General features: G+C 35.4%; 1 protein-coding gene across 1 annotated transcript in view; it reads right to left on the bottom strand.

Moving 5' to 3' along the window:
- LOC110018814 overlaps positions 1 to 6,985 on the bottom strand; it is a 24,945-nt gene that overhangs the window by 17,280 nt on the left and 680 nt on the right. The window lies entirely within an intron of this gene.

A 6,985-nucleotide genomic window follows, 5' to 3' on the forward strand; every position in this document is an offset into this window, starting at 1 on the left:
ATGGTTGGTGTTCTTTTTTCTTCATGTTTTGACTCATCGAATATCTTCTGTTGTTGATGATGTCAATTAAATATACAAGAAGAGCATCAATCCAAACAAAAACTTATCGATTTGGCCATTGTTGGTTTAGTACTCTTATAAGTTTTTCATTGAAGAAACCTTCATTCTGAAGGTGCTGAATATTTACAGTGTTGGAAACTCCATTGAAGAAGCCTTCATTTCATTAATCCATAAACATCCATATTTGTCATTTTTTATTTTTATATAATTTATTTGATGTTGCAGCTAACAATGCATCATTTTTCAATTTTAACCTACATGTCATCTTTCCTATGCAAAAAGGTATATTTCTTTTATTACATACATGTCGTTTTACCATCCATCTGTCTCACAGTAAAAAATGATTAAAACTAAAGAGTCTAGATCATCGGTCATGTGTAATAGAGAGACCACAAATTTATTTTGTGATCTTTTTCTGAGGGAGGTCAAGTTGAGAAATAGACCTATTACCTATTTTAATAAGGAAGGTTGGCAGATCTCACGAGTAAATTCAAGAAAATAACCGTAAGGGATTACGATCGGATGAAACTCAAAAACAAGTGGAATCAATTAAAAAAGGACTGAAAACTTTGGAAAGAGTTTGAAAGATGATCAACTGGATTGGGATGGGATCCACTAAAGCGGACAATTGATGCATTTGAGGAATGATAGACGGAAAAAGTTAGAGGTAAGTACATGTTTATTTCCATATATATTCACCTTGAAATTATTTTACTATTGAATTCATTTTTTATGTTGCTACAGGCAGTGTCAGCAGCAAAAAAGTTCAAAATAACTGGCATTGAACCAGTTTTGGGGGAGAAGTTGGATTGTATGTTCACTGGCGTTGTAGCAACATGAGCTCATGATTTCACCCCAAATGAGCAAGGCTTCGCCAGCTTAGCACAGGATATGGAAACCGAGCATGTAGCTGACTCGGGAGAATGTCTCAGCCAAATCCACACAGATGTTCAATTCACTGGCATGACAAAACGTCCCCGACCTGAAAAAAAGAAAAAATGCTTCGCATTTATTAAAGGTACTATTTAGACATTACTTGAAACCTGTAAAATAAGGTCCGCGCCAACGAAGGACAACACAATTCGGAGTGCGTTCAAATCCTTAACACATATCCTGGTATTAAGGAAGACGAAGCTATGTATGTAAACTACGTGAAGTTGCGAGAGAACTCAACTCGCATACAGTTCTTTGCAACTTTGGACCCAGAATTCCGACTGGCCTACTTGCGATCTTTCATTAACAATTGACTACTCTTTACTTTATCTTTATTTCTACTGTCATATTTTTGTAATATTTATGTGATGGACTCTTTTTAATTTTATTTCTATAGGCGCACCTTTGTTTAGCTTTGATCGTATTATGTACTTTATTATTTCAATCATGAATATGTCGTATATGTATCGTTGCAATTGTCACATATTATTTATTATGTTGTTTAAAAATCTATCATTTTACAGATTTTATATGGATGAAGAACAAGTTAATCATAACTGCATTGTTGCTCTCATTCTTACCTTGCTATACCATTACTATCATGCATATGTTGATTGAAACCCATGTATGACGTCGAGTCATATTGGAGATAGATGGGTTGGAGAGTTATTACGCGGTCATCCTACACGTTTCGCGAACATGTTCCATATGACGAAAGTAATATTTCTGGACCTGCTTAATCAACTTCGGACCCTTCATGGATTGCATAGTTCATCAAGAACGACGGCTAGAGAGGTGTTGGCAATTACCTTATACGTTTTATCCCAGAATGAATCCATTAGAGGAGCTGTGAAACAGTTTCAACATTCCTCAGAAACTGTCAGCAGATATTTCTCAGTTATATTGAATGCGCTAGTGAGTCTGGCATATGAAATAGTCAAGCCAGATGATCCATCGTTTCAGTCCATCCACACGCTTATTGCAAATGACCCTTGATACATGTCGTGTTTCAAGGTGATTCCCTAACATAAATTTCGGTTACTATAATGGTACACATGTGACTTTCTTATTGAGTATTTCGTGCAACAGAGGACTGCATAGGAGCTACAGACGGAACACATGTCGATGCACGTCTTTCTGGCATAGAGAATGTTACATAAATCGGACGGTGTGGATCCCCAACACAATGTTATGACAATGTGTGATTTCAACATGTGTTTCACATTCGTAATGGTTAGATGGGAAGGTAGCGCACACAATAGTCGTGTTTTCAATTTTGTCACTAGAAACTGAAGATATGGTTTCCCTTATCTACCACCAACTGTGACAGTCTAGTTTCACTTTTGGGAATATGAGTTTTTTTTAAATTTGCTAACTAACAAAAAAAATAAACAGGAAAATATTATTTGGTCAATATCATATTTGAAGTCATATCCGGATACGAAATATCATATCCCTGATTTTGCAAGATCAAGCGGAGTTGCACGAGGCAAAAAAGAAATATTTAACAAAATATATTCATCCTTGCGTGGTGTCATCGAAAGATCATTCGGGGTCTGGAAGAAAAAATGAGTTATTTTACGTGATATGTCAACTTATTCATTTTTAAAACAGGTTCAGATATTAGAAACCACAATGACACTACACAACTTCATTCGATGGCATCACTCCAGAACGAATGCAGAATTTGCCTTCGTTGAAGAAGATTTACTGCAGATCCCACCTGAGGCATTTGAATACCATGTGGGATGTAACATACCTCAAATCGAAATTGATTCAGTGGAGGCACACACCCCAGATGGTGAAGGTGCTTCAGAGATGACAACTATGAGAGAACAAATAGCAGATGACATAAGTCAATCAATAGAAACGATTGTGACATCTATTGTTTGCTCAAATTATTTGTTTTATTCAAAACTTGATGGTTGTAATATTTTAATCAAATAGGGATACACATTTTTATGACCCTATTAATTTTATGAGTTTTTGATTATATTCCAAATCTGGATTCATTTCTTTCTTAAGCAACCGACAATATTCCTAAGCAACAGACAATATTCCATGTTAATTATTAGGTGATTATGATCCAATATTCATTATTCATTGTTCATTTTTGTTCAGAACCGCAACAGACAGTTTGGATATATGTTTTTAAATGTTTACTTAGTTGTTTGGTTATCGAAACTGGATGGATGGTGTCTTTCTTTGAAGCAGCTTGGATGACCCTTCTTTCAGGGCAACCACTGCCTTCTGTTTTTCGTTTGAGTATGGAAAAGAATTTTTTGGGAGTTATGGGTTTGTTTATGGGTTATGTTCGGAGAAGACTTTGATGGAAAAAGTATTTGTTGGATGGACGGTGCATCCCTTTGAAGCAGCCTGGATGGCCACATGCGGTGCTTCACGTTGGATATGGGTTATGCCATAAGAACTACTATGCCATAAGAACTGCTGCTGTATATGTTCGATTCATATTATGGAATTCTGTAACATTAGGTCGTTCGACCGTCATATATTGGTCTCATTATCTGTTTTTAAAGTTAGACATTTACTGTTATCTGTTTTTAAAGTTAGGCAGGCAAGCATTTGTCTGAGCATCTGGGTTGTAACATGTTGGGTCTCATTATAGTGCATGGCTACTATATATATATGGTTGCTATATATGGGTTTCATTATAGCTACTGCCATAGTAACTAGTACCTTTTACATGGCTATATATGGTTGTTATATCTGGGATGAAATTGCTCTTATGTTAACATCGATGGGATGTTAAAAATGAAGTTTTTAGATGAAATAGGAAGTACTTGCTGCACTTTGACATTTCAATTGTTTAGACGCTCATTATGAGCTGGAGGTTGTATAAATGAATGCTATAAATTATGGGTTGTTGCTTGGACATCACTGTGGTTGTAATCTTAATAGTGAGCTTGAGATATGAATTAGAGACTATTCATTAGTTGTGTTGTATTCATATGAGTTGATATGAGTTTTTTTTGGTGGTAGCTTGAATATAATCTTGTTTTGTAGTTTCAAAGCTTAGTTTTCTTAAATTATATTTTTACTGCAAAAGAGATGGAGCATTTTGGTTCCAGTATCTAGGAAGTTTTTAAGATGGGCAAGCATTTTAGATAGGGTTGCATCACTGTTTGGTTACAACATCTCTCTTGCATTTTGGTATGGTTATCCTATTCTTACAGTTGTGGTTATCCTGTATCTGGGATGACTAACAATTATGGGTTCGAATTACCTGCTGCTTCTACACTTTCTGCAATACAGATGGGGGTTCCTGTTATTTCCTTTTTTATTGAAGCATCCCTTTATATATTTGATTCATTTGTTCTGTTGCATTGGTTGACAGTTGTTGGTTCAATTTTAAGTACATGGAGAAAAGTATTTGAAACATGTTGTTATTAGTTGTTTGTTCGTTTTTTCATGGATTGGAAGAAAGTTACCAGCTGCTAGGGTGCTTAAAATTGAAATTACATGCTTTAAAGTATTTGAAACACGATCTTCTTTCCTTCGAACTACCTGCTGCTTCATTTGGGTGCTTCAAAGTACCTACTGCTTTGCTATGACCTGCTCCTGTGTAAATAGATTTGAAACATGATTTTCATGGCATGGGGAAAAGTATTTGAAACAAGATTTGAAACATGATTTGAAACATGATTTACAGGTGCCCACGGTGGGCACAAAGACTGCACTTTCTTCAGGTGGGTTGACAAGGAGTTTGTTTGTATGATATCCCAGCTGGACACCGCTGCTCAGAATTCGTCAGTATCACAATTTCAGAACACCGCATCTGATTTGAGTGCTTCCATTTCTACGGTATCTCAGTCAGACAGGTTTGCTCAGAGTTCTTGAGTGTCAGAGCCGGCAGCATGGGTCATGATATGTTGCTACATTTTAAAGTCAACATTATAATTCTTTTCATTGTCATTTTAACATGTTATTTTTTCTTTTTTTTTTGTGTTATTATACTTCATATTAGTATTTGAATGTGCATTTTACTTTTGTATATGTAAACGTGCTTGTTTGATGTGATCGGAAATTATTGTGTTATATAAATGTAACTCAATTTTTTTGTATTTTCTTGTCTTAATATTTTATCTTTAAATTTTTAAAATAATAACAAATTCTGCGTGACAGATTATTCATTCAACTAAAAAAATCTGTAAATAAGTTGTTTACAAAACACACAAAGCAAACAGTTAAACAACTTATCCAGAACATGAGCAGAATTGTCATTTATCCAGAATCATCTGTTTTCCAAATGCACAAACCAAACAATCAGCCAGCTTATCCGGATCAGTTGCTCATCAGCAGATTATCAAGATAAGTTGCTTATCAGCAAAAGTTGGATAAGTTCAGCTGCCCCAAACAGACCCTAAAACTGAATACATGAAACGTAATTTTAATAGTAGTAGCTCTAATGAAAGAAATGTAACCATGGGTGATCAAATTATTAAAAAGTGTGAACACTTTAGATACCTCGGTTCTATTGTTCAAAGTGATGGTGATATTGATAGGGATATTAAATAGAAAAGTATCGCTTACACGGTAAAGAAAATTTTATAAGATGGTTGTGAGACCTGCAATGTTATATGTTGTTGAATGTTGGCCTTTAAAAGAGAAGCAAAAAACTAAATTAAGTGTTGCCGAGATGAGAATGATTAGTTGGATGAGTGGCTTTACACTTAGAAACAAAATGTGAAATGAATATATCCGTGATAAGGTTGGTGTAGCTCCAATGATGGACAAAATTAGAGAGAGTCGTCTTAGATGGTTTGGTCACATTAAATGTCGACCATCTGATGATCCGATTAGAAGAGTAGATGTTTTAGATTCGACTTGTGTTAAGAAAGGCAGAGGTAGACCTAGGATGACTTGGGCATATTGTATAAAAATGATCTTAATTTATTAGAACTAAATGAAAATATGACACAAAATAGGACACAATGGAGAAAAAAGATTCCTTTAGTCGACCCCACTGAGTGGGATAAAGGTTTTGTTGTTGTCCATTTTCAAGTTCAATGGTACACGTTAAAATTTATACTAATTATGTCTCTTGCAATTGTTTGGTTCAAGCAACAATTATGATTAAAGAGATTACATAGTGCTAAGGCCATAAGGGGGAGAATTATTATTTATCATACCAATCAGGAATCATAACTAATAAAATATTATGTGACATGGGTTTCGCATGATGATTAATTTGGCTTCTCAAGATTTGTGAGGTTAGTATCTTTGCTCAACACTTAGGGATTTGAACCATCTATTCCCTCTATTTATGTGTTCCCCTTTTCCTTTGGAGAGTTGTAGCAGCTGAAAAAATATTGTGTTCGGAGTCTGAGCCCGAATGACCGGACAACAGACGCGATGCACGGATAGCGTGGTAGGCTTCTCTTTTTTTTTTCTTTTTTTTCCTCTAATGCATCATGCGCGCGATCCATGCATCTCATCTGTTGTTCGGACGGACACTCTGCGTTCGGACTCAAACGCAGTATTTTTTCGTAGCAGCTATAGAAGATTGTCGCTTTATGGTTCAAGCAATGATCTCCAAATCTCTCTTGTTCCTAATATATCCTAATGGTGGCAAGTGTCTTTTCGTATCATGATTACTACAAAAATAAACCCTAGCCCATCGATAAGTTAAATCAGCGTTAATTGTTCAACCCTTTAATCCTACTAAACCTGTAACTTGAATTCTACGGAGAACAGTATCTAACCTTCCATAAATCCAATGGAATTCAGGATTAGCCATACTTCACTTCTTGTCAATCAAACGAGCTCAAATTATCTTAATACCAAACCAGAGAGTTTCAATTCAGTTTCTTAAATTCCACCCTTCATGTAAAGGTAAAATTCAGGCATAAATCTTGCAAATACACCTCAGGCATGAGAGAAATTCAGTAAAGAAACCAGAATTTCCACTAATATGGCAAAAGAATCAACTCCGAACTTATTAGGTATTCATGGACAAGTAGAGGATCGGAAG

Source organism: Phalaenopsis equestris, unplaced genomic scaffold (assembly GCF_001263595.1).
Source record: "Phalaenopsis equestris unplaced genomic scaffold, ASM126359v1 Scaffold000036, whole genome shotgun sequence".
In the NCBI taxonomy this organism is placed as follows: domain Eukaryota; kingdom Viridiplantae; phylum Streptophyta; class Magnoliopsida; order Asparagales; family Orchidaceae; genus Phalaenopsis; species Phalaenopsis equestris.